General features: G+C 34.3%; 1 protein-coding gene across 1 annotated transcript in view; it reads left to right on the forward strand.

Moving 5' to 3' along the window:
- Nucleotides 1-14,435: 14,435 nt before the first annotated feature.
- The window catches only part of LOC143255249 (uncharacterized), an 89,272-nt gene continuing 86,827 nt past the window's right edge, over nt 14,436-16,880 (forward strand). The window contains exon 1 of the mRNA XM_076510615.1: nt 14,436-14,683. The gene's annotated coding sequence lies outside the window, so the exon portion shown is untranslated. The remainder of the gene's footprint in view (nt 14,684-16,880) is intronic.

The following is a 16,880-nucleotide window of genomic DNA, read 5'->3' on the forward strand; positions in this document are numbered from 1 at the left end:
CGTTTAGTGGGATATTGTTGGTGTGATCCACTTTGAGTTGCTTCCACTCAATGTAACGATTACATCAGACTTCCATTGTCAACAGTTAGAGCGCTTGAATGTTGCACTGAAAGAAAAGAGACCTGAAAATGTATCATGTTACATCAGAAACACCAGGATAATGCACGGCCCCATACAGCAAGGATCACTTCTGGAAAGATTGAAGAGTTAGACTAGGAAAGGCTTCTACATCCTCCTTATTCTCCAGACCTTGCTCCATATGATTATCATTTATTCCGAAGTTTGCAGAACTATCTTGATGGAAAAGAGCTTGGAACACAAGAAGATGTCAAAACTACCCTCTCTACAGTCTTTTCTTCCAAACCCCAAGTATTTCGTAGAAGTGACATTCAGAAGCTTGTGAACCGTTGGCAGAAAGTAATTAATAGTAATGGAACATACATTATTGATCAAATAACATTAAAAGCGTTTGAAATACTTTTTTTTCTGAACCTAAAATCGGACATTACTTAAGGGATGACCTGATATATACCTCTCTACGTGTCAATTACTTAATAAACATGAGATATATATTTTTAAAAATACTAACATTTTGTAACACAGTAACTGAGAAAAATGAAGCAGATATTTTGGGTTTGGTTTGATATGCATTTCACGTAAAGCTACGCAAGAACTATTTGTGCTAGCCATCCACAATTGAAAAGTAAAAGATTAAAGATAAGTATACTAGTTATCACCACCCACTGCCAGTTTTTGGGCTACTATTTTACTAACACATAGTGGGATTGACCATTAAATAATAATGATCCCACGACTGAAAGAGAGAAAATGTCTGGTAGAACGGACCATGAGTTTATTTTACCAAAATCTCTCACGATATTTCCCTCAGTGAGGCAGCAGTAAGTTTGCTGGCTTATAATGCTAAAATACAAAGTTTAATATCTCGGAACCCCAGTGGTAAGCTATATGTCTGCGAACTTACAATGATAGAAACCCGGTTTTGATACTCATGGAGAACGTAACACAGATAATCAATTAAAAATAACATTCTACACAAAGGCAATAGATTAACTTCTGTAGTGAAATACATTACAGCAATAAACAAAACACACATGCTCTCCAAAAGATAAAAGGACAAAAGCGAAAATAAAATGATGTAACAAAATATTATAGATTGGGAATTATTTAACCTTATGTAAACTGTATGGTAGACATACAATACTAAAATTCCACAGGCTGTTTCTCATATGATTCATAAAGGAAGTTTAAAAATAGAGCTCTTACATTAATATACAAGTCGATGTCAATCCATGGTTAGAAGTCCTGGCGAAACATAATTTTGTATTTTTAAAACTATTCTTACATAAAACAATCTCTCGAAAATGAAACTTGAAGTTCTTATCGTGACAATTATTAAACTCTTTTCACAAACTGTTACTGTATTAACTGAAACAGTTTTCAAAAAAAGCAAAAATGAAGCAAATTGTTCAGTTTTGTTGTAGTTGTAAGATGTCCAAGAAAGAAAGCGAATTGTTTAGTTACCAGTTATACTTTATTTTGTTGTAAAGATTGAGTTTTGAAACCTTTCAAAGTTAGCTTCATAATACAGTAGAATCACAAACTCTTCTATTAATCGTTTTTTCCAGAACATTTTAAAATTGAATGGTAAACAAACAATCAATATTTTTTGTTCTAAAAGTGTTTTTTTTATTGTGAATTTGACTAACGTACACGGTTCTCTGTATTTTATTTTATATACAACATACTATTACGATGTTGGTTATTATGTACATAGAGTTAGTTATGCGACTAAGTCTTTGTCATGGCATATGTTAATTGTATATACAAATTTGTTGAGCATCATTTAACATTAATGGCACGGCTAAGTGCTGATTAAAGCATACCAGATAGTAATCCTATAAGTGTTTTGTTGATAATATATTATACGAATAAGCCCCAATGATAAAACTTAAGTCCTCGAGTCAATGCTAACATATCGAAGTAATCATTTCGTTCATTTCGTTTTCTTATGATATTCGTTTACATGCGTCCTGTAGTAATGACCTGTCACTTTATCCCAGGTAAGATTCTGTTAGCCCACACCTTTCAGTTAATTACTAAGAAAGCTAAATAGAATTCAGTTAACCCTAACCATTCACTTAATTGCTTAGAAAACTGAGTTAGATTCAGATAACCCTAACTATTCACTTAATTGCTAAGAAAACTGAATTTCTCAAGTACTAATGTGGTTTTTTTTAATGATACTTTCGTATTTTATGTGCGAAGTTTCAACACAAATAGATTCCTCATAGCAGGATCATACCAACTTCCTGTTTAACATCTATAAGCTCCAAATGTGTATGCAGATTTTATTACAGTAAATTTTAATTTTCCTTTTCTTCCTTTTCGAATATCTTCGATGTGTTACATTACACTCTCGTGAATCTGTAGCTCACAACAACCTAAAGGATAGATATTCGGTTGCAAAACGTTGCTTGTTCTTACTACTTTTTCTCCTTCAATTCCATTACAGCATCTTGTTCCTATCGTAAGATGAAACAGATGAGAGTGTGTACATCATCCAACATGCCTGGAAGCTTTAACACTGTTTTCATTTTTTTTTACACACTCCATCTCAAGACTAGTCTCAGCCCGTAGCCATTCTCTGACGAGCAACGAAATATTTCGTCAATAAATCATCCGCATTGGAGATGACACTAGTGACGTAACTGTTGTTTCCATGGAAACACTAGGATTTATAGGACATTTTATGCTACTTCAAAAAAAAAAGAAAAAAATAGTCGTTTCGTTATCATCTACTCCATCAGGACTGTATGATATTGTTCACTTCATTTTTTTTTCTCTTTTAGGTACTTTTAACTGTTGAAAGAAAATGTATTTCGACAGCATCATTTGAAGTAAGCACACGATATTTTCAGTTATTTATTGTGACTTGACTGAAATTTTTCGAGTTTGGAGAAACAACTGAAAGTTTTCACTGTGTTATGATCAAGTAAAATGATAGAATCATGCTAATAAAGTCATCATACATAATTGTATGAGAGCAATCCAGATAAACTAACAAAACTTAGTCAACTTTATTCTAAGTAACATGACAAAACAATATTATCGTGTAAGTATCCTAGTTTAACTTTGCATAAAATAAGTATATCAATTTTACCATAGGTATATTTATAAATATTTAAACAATATAATCAGTGATGACGAGAAAATCCACTTGTAGAGAAATATATATATGTAAATATATATGTAAAAATATAAATATGTAAATATATATATATGTAAAAAACGGCTCGTTTGGGTTGAGAAAAATTTTTTATGTAGAGGAGCAAACAACGTTTGGATCTTCTTCGGTCATCGTCAGATTCACAAAGAAAGAAAGAGGTAACTGACCGAAGCCTTACTTATACAACAACTCAAGCCCAAAATAAACCAATACAAAGGAACACCTTTATACCTATATTAATAAATACAATCAAACATCTAAGCGCGCCCTCTACATTCCTACACTCAGTTATGCAACCCCCTTCAAACATATGGGCAGCTATCGGTCAGTTACCTCTTACTTTACAATTATTACAATTTACAATTATTACAAGTTATTACAATTATCTTTTGTGTAAAGAAACAAACATTTTCTTTTCGTTTGATGTACAATCCTTAGGAAGTCCCGCATGGCCAGGTGGTTAAGACGCTCGACTCATAATCTGAGGACCACTGGTTCGAAACTCCATCATATTAAACATGCTCGACCTATAAGTCGTGGGGCATTACGGATTGACGGTCAATTCCACTATTCGTTGATAAAAGAATAGCCCAACAGTTGGTGGTGGGTGGTGATGACTAGCTGTCTACCCTCTAATCTTACACTAGTAAATTAGGGACTGCTAGCGCAGATACCCCTCATGTAGCTTTGCGCAAAATTTATTGGTTTGGTTTGGTTTGTTTTGAATTTCGCCACCTGGTCTTGCCGTGCCTTTAAGCTTTGGTAAAGAAAAAAGTTCTTTTGTTTGTCTCAGATTGTCAGATCTGGTAAATATCTCTTTTTTTCTGATTTTCTAGTTTGAATAAGTCTTCAAATAAATATTTGTAGATTAGTATTCTGACTATAGCTTAATATTCTAATTATAGATAAACATTCTAACTACAGCTTAGCATTTTGATTGCAGCTTGGCATCCAGACTACAGTTTAACATTCTGACCATTGCTTAGCAGTGTGACTGTGGTTAAATTTGGTGATCAATATATTGTTAATTTTTCATTTTTCTAAGCTTTAAACATTTTACAAACAATAGGAAATTCGTCCAAATCCAGAAATAAAAACTGGTAGCACTAAAAAGTGAAATGGTAAAAATGGCACCGACAATAATCAAAAGTTGAAGAAATGACACAACTTCTTTCATAAAGGCAAATGAAACCTATATTGCACTTTTATGATTTTTCCATTGGTATAACACAGAAAACATCTGCCTTTTTTCACACTTTCAAAATTAATTATTGCTAGTGCCGTTACGACCAGACACCAGTTTACATACGACTTTTCCTCGAGATTTCGAAACAAGGAACTAACGACATCATGCACATAACCATCATTATGAGATGAATCTATATCCTTAAAGTATGTTTCCTAACCATCATTATCAGATGAATATACATTCTTAAAGTATGTTTCTTAATCATCATTATCACATGAATCTATATCCTTAAAGTATATTTCCTAACCATAATTATCAGATGAATCTCTATCCTTAAAGTATATTTCCTAACCATCATTATCACATGAATCTATATCCTTAAAGTATGTTTCCTAATCATCATTATCACATGAATCTATATCCTTAAAGTATGTTTCCTAACCATCATTATCAGTTGGTTTGGTCTGTTTTTAATTTCGCGCAAAGCTACACGAAGGCTGTCTTCGCTAGCCGTCGCTAATTTAGCAGTGTTAGACCAGAGGGAGGGCAGCTGGTCATCATCACACACCATCAAACTCTTGGGCTACACTTTCACTAACTAATAATGGGATTAACCGTCATTTTATAACACCCCTACGGTTTAAAAGACGAGCATGTTTAGTGCAACGGGGATTTGAGTGCCTTAGCCACCTGGTCACGCTGGGTCTCGTCATTATTAGATGAATCTATATTTGTATAGTAAATCTCATAACCATCGGTATCAAAGAAATCTATATCTCAAAAGTAAACTTCATAACTATCATTATCAGATAGATTGATATCTGTAAAGTAAGTTTCATTATATTTTTCACTCTGATTTGATTAATGTTGAGATCTATTAGCAGGTACTATTTTATTCTCAGCAACGTATCAGCTCGGGAGTTCTGATCTGTATGAAAGTTAAAGGTCGTATCAACTTGGATGTTCTGGTTTGTATGATAGTTGAAAGTCCTTTTTTTTCGATAGTTTAAAACTGTCTAAAATATTCTAAACAAGAACGGCTTTTCCTTATTTATTTTTGATTCAATATAGAACGTAAAACCAAAAAGTGGTTAATAATATATTCGTTCGTATATAAATTTTTTCGCCAGATACACAAAAAACATCTTTTCAATATTTTGCAAAACAAGTATTATGAAAAACTGTTCAACATGGATGTTGTGGGGAAAATTGTTTATGATTTTTCCTTAATTACACTTACATGGGACTTAAAACTTACATAACGATGTTGTCACTTACGAGTTTCAAATAGGATAAACAGACCTGGGAAATATTTTCATGTCATTAATTGCACAAATGTATCCAGCCTTATATATCTATCTGACCAGCACTTTCAACTTTTATCTATCTTCCCCTATACAGCTGTTTAATCTTATCATTATAAGATTGCTAATTAAGTATGAAAGGCATTGTTGATGCCTTAGTTCTATTTTCCTAGAAGCTATGTAAAATCTAAAGCGTACTTTGAATGACTCTCAGGAGACCTATAATAACATATATCGATGAGCGTGAATATCCATGTATTACTTTGGTACTGGCAGAACTACAGAGGAAACATCTACAAAGCAACGACAGGCTGTTCATCAGGAAAGGCCCGTAAGCTGCTTTCATTACTAGATTAAATTATCAAGCTTGTGTCTTTATATAACATGTCCGACAGCTGATAACGTACATTAATTAAATAGCACAAACTCCATTTGTGACATTGCCTTCAATTATATTTTATTTTTACGTCTTAGGAATGGAACTACTAACAACCAAATCTACCTTTATATGATTTACAATGAATAACTTGGTAATTTTACTCATTACTTAAATACCAGAAATAAAACATTTGTAAACAGAAACATGTGTTAAAAGTATTTCGTTATTACATGAAATTATTCTTATTCTCTTAATACAGAGGACATGTCTTCAGTTAAATGCCCTTAGGATTTAATATCATCCTAAACATATTTATTTAAACCTCGCGTGAATTGTTAACGCTGTATTACAAAAATATATTAACTTAAAAAAAAAAGTATTCCATAAGAATTTTGAACTTGTGCAGAAGATTAAAAATAATATAAAAGGACGGTGCCTGTTATAATACAGAGACGTATCGAAGAAAATGCAGACTGTGGCGTCATGACGAAGAACTTATATATTTGTATACTGGCAACTCCCGATTATTTATAAACAATGTCACCAGGATTATCTTTTGTTTGGAGGAATGTGACACAGCATTTTTAAAGGAGAGATATACTCATAGCTAGACTGTTAAATAAAATATTTAAAAAATATATTTCGAACAAAGAATACTTAAATGCTCTTTTCAGAAGAGGGCAGCAATGTCTCCAAAACCCCATCTCATCCAGAACTGAAGAGTTCCTTCTGACTAAAGAAGTCATTGAGACGAGACTATACATATCGTATGAAGGTGATAAGCAAGAATTTGAAGGTGATTCACAAGTTTTAACTTCAGATTATTCCAACTACATCTAGAAATCAACGGCTACAATTTAGAAATTTACGAAAAACTGACAAATGAAATTAGAATCACCACAATCTCATTGTACTTCATAGAAGTCCCCCAAACCAACGTTAGAAATATGTTTACCCATTCTCCTATTGACAGTGAAAAAAAATCTGAAATGTTTGTAGAAGTCTCTGGTCCAACAATGACGTTGTAGTCCTCTGCTGAGTCATGTTTTAATGGCTTGTTTTTGTTTTCCTGTTTTTTTGAATTTCGCACAAAGCAACTCGAGGGCTATCTGTGCTAGCCGTCCCTAATTTAGCAGTGTAAGACTAGGGGGAAGGCAGCTAGTTATCACCATCCACCGCCAACTCTTGGGCTACTCTTTTACAAACGAATAGTGGAATTTACCGTAACATTATAACGCCCTCACGGCTAAAAGGGCGAGCATGTTTGGTGCAACCACGATTTGAACCCGCGACCCTTGGATTACGAGTCGAACGCCTTAACACGCTTGGCCATGTTTTAATTGCGGTGTTGAGCGTTAACGCAATATTGAACACTGTTGAATTAAAAAAGTTATTAAATATTTACTGTTTTTGCATCCACTAATATGCTTTACCAATACGTTCTCTTTGAGTTCTATATATAGATAAAGTCTGTTTCTTATTATAGGTTTTAATCCATACTAAACCTTCTTGAAAATAAATCGGTTACAATAGCGAGAAGAAATGAGTTCGTACGAATGAAACAGCTAAGTAAATTGAGAGAATAAACTGCGACCTCATAGACCACATCTGTGTCCTGCAGTATTATAATTTGTCTTACCTGTTCGTGTTGCAGTGCACGATTCCACTTATAAACTTTCACTGGTTTATGAGGCTGAAGTTTTTCACAGTTTGCTCTTAACAATACTTTATTCCCCAGTTTTTGTATGTCTATATATGTTATAATTTAAGGCTCTTCTCTCAGACAATTATAAATAATTTATATATTATAAAAACCAAAGTTATTAGATACCATTGTGATGTTGTCATCATGTAAAAATAGCACGTATAGATTTAGGTAAAGTTACAAACCATTTATGTTAAAAATTTGGCTGTCAGACGAACAAGCATCGTGAAAGTATCAAACTTTTGACTTTACCAACTCTTTCGATAATCGAATAACCATCTCAAAAACAAATAAAATAATAATTTTAACAGTGAATACCAGCAAAAGGTTTACAAATATTCGGTAGGTTGTTAAACTTCTTCGTATCAGATTAATGTGAGTTCCTGCTTACATAGTGCCGTACAAATGTACGACAAGGAATGCCCAGGCTCAAATCAAAGTAAAAATTTACCAGAAAATAAGAGAAAATATTGCCAAAAATGTGGCAAAGTTTCTGTCATTCATTCGATTCATTAGGCCTACAACTGTTATTTTAAAACTCTTCTGTAGCAGAAGCTCAGGGATGATTATTTACTCGTTTCTGATACTTAGAAAACAGTCTGCTGTTCCAATGACTTTAGTTAGTTATACGCAACAAACACAAGAAAACGTTTCTCTACCAACAGCAAAGCACGTTAAAGCTGTACAGACCGTATAGCAAGAATCCATATGTGTATAAACCAACTTTATATGAACTCACTAAGGCACGGCATGGCCAGATAGTTAAGGCGATCGACTCACAATCTGAAGGTCGCAGATTCAATTCACCGTTACACAAAACATGCTCGCCTTTTTAGGTGTGGGAGCGTTATAATATTACGATTAATCCCACTATTCGTTAGTAAAAGAGTAGTTCAAGAGTTAGTGATGGATGGTGATAACTAGCTGCCTTCTCCCTAGTCTTACACTGGTAAATTAGTGATGGCTAGCACTAATAGCCCTCGCATAGCTTTGCGCAAATTAAAAAGCTATGAATTTACGAAGCCTATCTTAGCGTTTTAACAAGAAACGTTCAAGACAAGAACGTAGATGAAAGTCAGACAACAAATGTGGTCATCTAATTGAAAAGGCTAGAATTTCCAAGTTTAATAGAAAGAGTTTCATCTGGGAGAACGCAATTTTGATATGGTTGCGGTTGAAAACCTAGCAATTAATAATGTTAAGCAATGAACATAACATATTGTGTTTTGCGAAGAGAGACACATTTACCATGTAGTTGTCGTAGAAATAACTCGACATTTTGTATAAGGAAATGTAACTACAGAATTCAAAGCGCGTGCGTGTAACAGGAAATGCTAATGTGTGTACGCCTTCTCTTTTAAAAGCCATTTTTCTTTTCACTGTAACCTCGTTGAATGGCCGTTTCCAGGAACGTTGGTTTTGTATTTCTTGATGGCCCCAGTCTGATTCGGCGAGTATTTCACCATGTTTGTCTTCTAAGACTTATCTGGTATTGCCATTAAACAGCCACGATTGACTGGACTGGAAGCTAGTTGTTTAAACTAGAAGCTAAGTGGAAATTGAACTGGAAGGAAGCTGTTGAGTTCCGTGCTAATAGAAGCAAAAAGAGTAAAACTTTTATAATTATTAAATTTTGAGATGACACAGTGGTCGCGTATTAACTGTAATATTTCCATAAACTTTGACATGTAAACATAAATAGATAACTTATATTTATAGCCTTATGGTTCTATTTATCCTTAAGAGTAGAATTAGAGGTTTTAGCCTGTTTATTTTGTTCTAGCACAAAGCTTCACAATGGGCTATGTAAGCTACGTTCTCCGCAAGGATCAAATCCAGAATTTTAGCAAATAAACTTTGAGTCAAAGGAGGAAGGAGTGGGGTAACGTATTAAATATTCGCTTGGTAAGACAAGATTAGAAACATTCGTATAGCGGTGAAACTATTAAATGTAGACTCAGTAAACAGTTGAATTAAATTATACGATATTTATTTTGCCCTCCAAGACATTAATATGCCTCTCGGTTTGGTGTTATTAATATGTCTCTTGGTTTGGTGTTATTAACATTTTTGTTTTCTTGCGTTTAATTAAACCTATTTTCAAACCATTCTTCGTGGATTATATATATATGTGTTATTATATGGTCTGGTCTCAGAATGGATTTACACTATTATATATCTGAATCAGTCAGCTGAATAATTCATTTATGATAAGCATTAGACGAAATTTCGATTTTGTATATGATTGTGGTTTCGTTGGAATATAAACTTAGTTTCTAAACCTTTATTTATCTTATATTCAATTTTAAGTTTGTTGTTTGCAGATTTTTGTTGTTTTCTTTTGTCTTAGTATGGATTGTAAGTAGCGTTACTAACCTAGTGAAAAGTTAAGTATTTTTGTTATAAATCTTTCTCTTCAAGGTATACAGTATTTTTCAATGTTTATAATTGTTTGTGATGTGTATTTGAATTTCATAATTTTTAACTGGGCAAATTTACTTACATATTTGTAACTAATTAGCTTGTTTTACGCTTTTATGTCAAATCTTTTCTGTACTTGTTATTTGATAGTGTTACTTCTTTTGTTTTGCATCATTCAAAATTTGAACTCTGAAAACAAGAGACGAAGTATGAAATGATGAGATTTTACTCTAAATCAGTATACCAAACATGGATATCTGATCCCACCAGAAATAGGAAAGGGAGGATCAGCAGATGCTACAGATTCATAATTAGCTGACTGGAAACTCTTGTAATAGTAGACGACTTGACGATCTCTTCCCAAGGAGCATCTGATACAAACAAAATAAGGATCATTATTACCAGCTGTTCAGATGTCCGGGTGTGATTTTGCCTTGACGTCACTGACTAGTTGACCAGACATCCCAATGAGATGGTGTCAGATCACTTAAAACAAAAGGAATTAAGGGTGGTTAATCCCACTTGTTCCCATGCAAAGCTTGAATGTCATCCAGATGTTTACTGGTAAATTAGCCAAACATAGACAAACTAATTATAACCTGAATATCATCCTAGTAGTCAAACATTCTTTATATATCTGCCTTTAAAATGTACTATGTGTAAAGCAAGTGGTATCTACTTTTATCACACCATTACAGTATAGTCACTAACCAACATTTGTTCTGAAATATTAGTTTCGTTATAATCTAACATGTCACTACAGCAGCTAGCCGACCCATATAATGGTTAATCAATCTATAATGAAACCTATACTTTGATCCATCGGGCATGCTTTACTGATGATGGCCTGTAAAAGCAACACTGCCACCATCTGATACAAACATTCTCAATTCTTTGTGGAAGATATTTAAACATCAAAAGCTTTCGACGTACTCAGTATTAGTCAGGTATCTAGCATCTAGTGATTTAAGGTTTTATAAGATATATAAAAAAACTTGAAATAAACATACGAACCCATTAAGAAAACAAATATTTCTAGATAAATAATCACAAACTCTAAACCATTTGCACTCTCCTAACCCTCACAATAAGCAATTAATTATAAAGTATCACGCATAGATATAAACAAATTTCCCTGTGGAGAAAGGACTAGAACAACTGGTAACTCTTAGGTACTCAGCAACTATGCCGGAACAGGCAGTACTTGGGATACAGACAAAGGATTACAAATTATTCCAATCAAAGCTCAATAATTGAAAAGAGGGTGGGCATTGTGGCTAGGGAAAACCAAAACACTCATCAAAGGGATTAAAAAGAAGTACAGAAACAGAAAAAAGTTTATGATTGGCTCATCCACCGTATTTTTGTTCCGAAATATCACATTTAGGCAAAACTGTACATTCATGCTATAGTTATTAACGAAGACATGCAGATATTTATAAATATGCTATAATTAGAATATATATTTCAAGTAGAAATTTTCCCAAAACTTTGATAAATATCATACTAAGGGACTCAAGGAAATTTATTTCGATATATTATAGGTTTTTTTGTTTTGTTTTTTCACTTTTGCGCAGAGCTACTCGAGGGCTATTTGTGCTAGCAGTGTAAGACTAGAGAGAAGGCAGCTAATAATCACCACCTACCGCCAACTCTTAGGGTACTCTTTTACCAACGAATAGTGGGATTGATCGTCACATTATAACGCCCCACGGCTGAAAAAGCGAGCATGTTTGGTGCGACGGGGATACAAACCCGCGACCCTCAGATTACGAGTCGCATGCCCTAACCCACCTGGCCATGCCGGGCATTATAGTAAAGAAGGAGCTGAAATGAGTGAATTAATACTAAGCCAATCAAAGTTTGTTTATCAGTTTGAATGGAGTGGCTCAAGTTTTGAAATAGGGTACTGAAATAAACTGTTCCTGTGATATGATCTAAGTTGTCCTCAGCCACAGACACTAGGGCCCATTCACTGTTTTGGTCTTGAGTGCAGCCAGGTTGGGGTACTATTGTAATTCTAAAATAGAGGATTTAAATACCCTGTAAGATGAACGATCCATTTCTAAGAACAATTACGTGTAAATTGTTGTCAATATAAAAATTGGGTAAAGCCCTCATTAGTTTACTTTATTCAAATAACTATTAATATTTATACAAAAAACGTACACCAAAATTAATTTAATAAAACATCATATAAGTGTTACAAAAAAGTAGCATTGAAACATATAATATTAAAATACTTCACTGAATATTAAAAATACCCGTCTAAGGCCAAGACGCTGGACAGTATAAGATAAAATACCCGTCTAAGGCCAAGACGCTGGACAGTATAAGTTTGTTTGCTTGTTTTTCAATATCGTGCAAAGTTACACGAGGGCTATCCACGCTAGCCTTTCCTAATGTAGCAGTATAACACTGGAAGGAAGGCAGCTGGTCATCACCACTCACAACCAACTCTTGTGCAAGTATTTTACCACCGAATAATGGGATTGACCTTAACATTATAACACCCCCACGCCTAAAATGCCACCGGGATTCGATCCCACGACCGTTAGAATAAGAGTCGAGCTCCCTAACCACCTCCCCACACAGGGCCAGACAATATAGAATATATATGTATGAACGTTGAAAGCAACAAATGCTTATTATTTCTTTACAATTTAACGCATTAAAATATGATATATTAAAATATCATATATATGTTGTAGTGAAATATTGTGTTTTTTTTTCCCTCTCTGAAGTATTTTGCTGTTTACTTCATACAGAACAACATCACGAATGGCAAAGTAAAAAGTCTTAATCAAATATAAAGAACATACTCTGATGTCACGCTGTCTTCACGTGCAGTGACAACAATAGAAGGGCCATTCTATATCTTAACTTTTTACGTTATTACGTTTTAAAACGATAATTCTAACAAGTTCCTCAACGGACTTATAACGCTATAAACCAGGTTTCGATACCCGTTGTAGACCGAACAGAGAAAGCCAATATTTTTAGTTTGGTGCTTAACGACAAACAATAACTATAAAGTTTTTTTCTTTTTTCAGCTGGACAATACACATAAGTCAGAAACTGACTGTCCCTGAACATGTAGCTTTTTCGGTCGTGGGGGTGATGTATGTGACGGTCAATCCCACTTTTATTATGGGTAAAAGAGTAGCTCAAGACTTGGCGGTGGGTAGTGTTGATTAACTGCTAAATTATGGTTGACTGATACAGACAGCTTTCGCGTAGATGTATGTGGAATTCAAATAAAAAGGTACAGGTCCGGCATGGCCAGGTCGCTAAGGCACTCGAGTCGTAATATGAGGATCGTGGGTTCGAATCCATGTCACACCAAACATGCTCGTCCATTAACCCGCGGGGGCGTATAATGTGACGGTCAATCCCACTATTCGTTGACAAAAGAGAAACCCAAATCTTCGCTCAAAATTAACAAAAATACATCTTAACATTTACCTGTTTGTTTCTATTGAACTAAAAGTTGTTTCATTTAAAACAGTTGTCTAATGAACTGTTAGGTCTAATCGACTTACTTAGAGCCAGACAGAGAGCTTTAGAGACGTTTTGTTTCTTGTTTTTGCGCAAAGCTACACGAGGACTATCTGCACTAGCCGTCCATAATTTAACAGTGTAAGACTAGAAGGAAGGCAGCTAGTCATAACCACCAACCGCCAACTCTTAGGCTAATGTGATTGACCGTCACATTATAATGCTCCCACGGCTGAAAAGGCGAATATGTTTGGTGCGACGGGGATGTAAACCCACGACCCTAAGAGACAGAATTTAACAATATATAATTACGACTACTGTTAAAAATAAACATTACGTTGATTACAAATACGATAATAAACAGTTGAAATGTACAATGGCTGTTAAAGAGATGAGACTGGAAAAATAAGAACGAAACAAGTGGAGAATGTGATATTTTTGTTTAATTCATTACCATTCTTTACATGTTGTAAAACCACTATCATATTGACAGAAACTATGACGTAGAAACATTGATAAAAACGATGTGAGTGAAGGGTTATTTCGTAATCACATCGTCACTGCAATCTATAACAACTTTGTTGAATTCAATACATTGTAGGTTCTTCTTCAGACAGTAACGACGGGCGACCTCTAGTGAGAAAGGAGGTCATTAAAAGGATCTGGTGAAAGCCAGAAAATTTTAAACGCGTGGCAGTAGACTCTCTCGTAGACTGATTTACTGCAGACGTCCAAGAACTCGGTTAGATCACCCAGTGTCAGCTTTCACGAACATGTTAGTTCTATGGGTGGAGACTGCTTGTTAGACACCTTATCGAAAAACCAACGGCCCGTTACTACACAGTTAGATTGACAATAATCTGTTTTACGATCGGTGGAAAATACAAGTTGGTCACCCCCCACATTTCCAAATACTGGTACAACAAACAAAGTAAGACAGGTAAGTTGTTTCATTAATGCATTATCCTTATGCAAAGAAGTTAAACATTTTAATTTCCCTGATAAATATTTGTGGTCAAACACACACAAAAGAAGAGAAAACAATACTTTGATGATCAATATTAAAATAGTATTGCTTGAACGTAGGAAGAGTTTGCCATAAGCCCAAATCTTTGAAAAATAACAAATATACGATGTGATAGAAAGTTTCTGTTTCAAATATAAATAATAACTGGAATCAGAATTTTAAACTTAAATGGAATCTTAAGTGCGCGTGGGTTAAGTGACCAGAAATAGCTAACGCTAATTTTGAATTACCAACCGGAGGAAAATCGAATGACCAGTAGCTCCCACCTCACATAGGCTTTGTCTGGCTCTTTGAATGACACGACAGCACTGAACGTGTCTACAGCTTAAAATTCGAAACATGTTCAGTATAATGGTATCTTAAACTTTGGACCTTTGGAACTCGAATCGATAACAACAAGGCTATTTTAAATCGGATATATAATTATAATGATTTGTTTCTACTATTCTGTAATTAACAACTACAATAAATAACTATAGCACATATTTTAAATCTTATGAATGTGCTTCTGTTTACTTTATGTTTACGTGTCTGTTTCCTTGAGTCTCAACAGTTAAGTTTGTTTATAGCAAAGCTACAATGACTGTCTAACGCCATCCCTCAATTAGGGCTGCCGACCACAAGAAAGACACGCCGTGGCAGCTCCCACCATTCATCACTAATTCTTGGGCCACTCCTTGATCAAAGAAAGTGAGATTAACTGTTACTATCAAGGCTAAAAAGGCGAGAATATTTGGTGTCGGGTTTCAATCCCAAGACCCACAGATTGCGGGTGAAGCTCCCTAACTTTTAAAGTATTTAATGTCATTTAGGAAAAATATCGTGAACTCGAATGTCAGCGTCAAAATTTTTGCGTGCGGACAAAACATGTAAAAAGCTATAATCACTTTAAACTTAAACAGTTGTAATGAATGTTAAACATAAACAACTGTTATGAATATGATAAGTGACTAGACAAATTCTGTAAACCGAGTTTTATCAGAAGGTTTTAGGATATTAATCGTGTAGAAAACCCATTACTTTAACTCCATTCTATAGGTATTTAGCCTGGCATGGCCAAATGGTTAAGGCACCCGAATTGTAATCTGAGGGTTGCAAGTTCGAATCCCCGTCACACCAAACATGTAGATAGCCTTCGTGTAGCTTTGCGCGAAATTCAAAACAAACCAAACTATCGATAGACAAATACATGAACTTGAATTCCTGCATTATATTAAAGGTGTAAATAGGCTTACTGAAGTTTCATCGTAGTTTTCCAACATACTGAGAAGTTCAACGTAGAAATATAAAATAGGAGTTTTAGATTACCCTAGAAAAATAAAAAAATATCTCCAGATTTCAAGATAAAGAAATTAATAAAAGCGCAAATTTGGCAGAAGCCTATAAATCAATAATGGAACAAGCCAGAGAAATGACTCTTGGTTAATCTGTCATCTGCTGGCGGAAAAAAGCTCTTCCATCTTCTCTTCCACTAGCGTAGTCATCGTGTTCACCGGAGTTTCCTCACGTGCTTGTGTTTACGGCATCCGGCCTTTCAGTGCTCGAGCAAACAGCAAACAATAGGAAATGACAAGGAAATCTTACAATTCCCTCGTTTTTTTTTATTCTTTCTATCTCTATTTTTATGACTTTCTATTCGGTTTTTCATTCTTCAGAAATCCACCATTTCTCAACTTTCTCTTCATTTAAGGAAAACATGTATAGATAATCAAAATTAGCAACTTTTTAAACCAAATCAGTTCCATGAAATTGATTAATTTATTGTTACGTTTCGAACTTCATACACCACTTAATGTTTCTTTTATGATACTGTATAGAAAACATTATATCTATGGCATTCTAGTAGTAAATGTTATGAGTAATTGGTTTATGACGCAGAGCAATAGATTGTCGAAAACCAATGTTGTTCAATATGATATAATATTTAAAAACTTTAGTCGTTCATAAATCATCTACAATATTCCTTATGTAAGCATAAAATATGGATTATTTAATCTTTCAGTAAGAAAGAATTTATTTTGCATAAATAAGGTCATTTATGTAAGGTAAAGCAACTAAGCTGCGCAGTGACACTAAAATATCAAGTGATTAATGTGTGTTTATCATCAGA

This window comes from Tachypleus tridentatus, chromosome 7 (assembly GCF_004210375.1).
Source record: "Tachypleus tridentatus isolate NWPU-2018 chromosome 7, ASM421037v1, whole genome shotgun sequence".
NCBI lineage: Eukaryota > Metazoa > Arthropoda > Merostomata > Xiphosura > Limulidae > Tachypleus > Tachypleus tridentatus.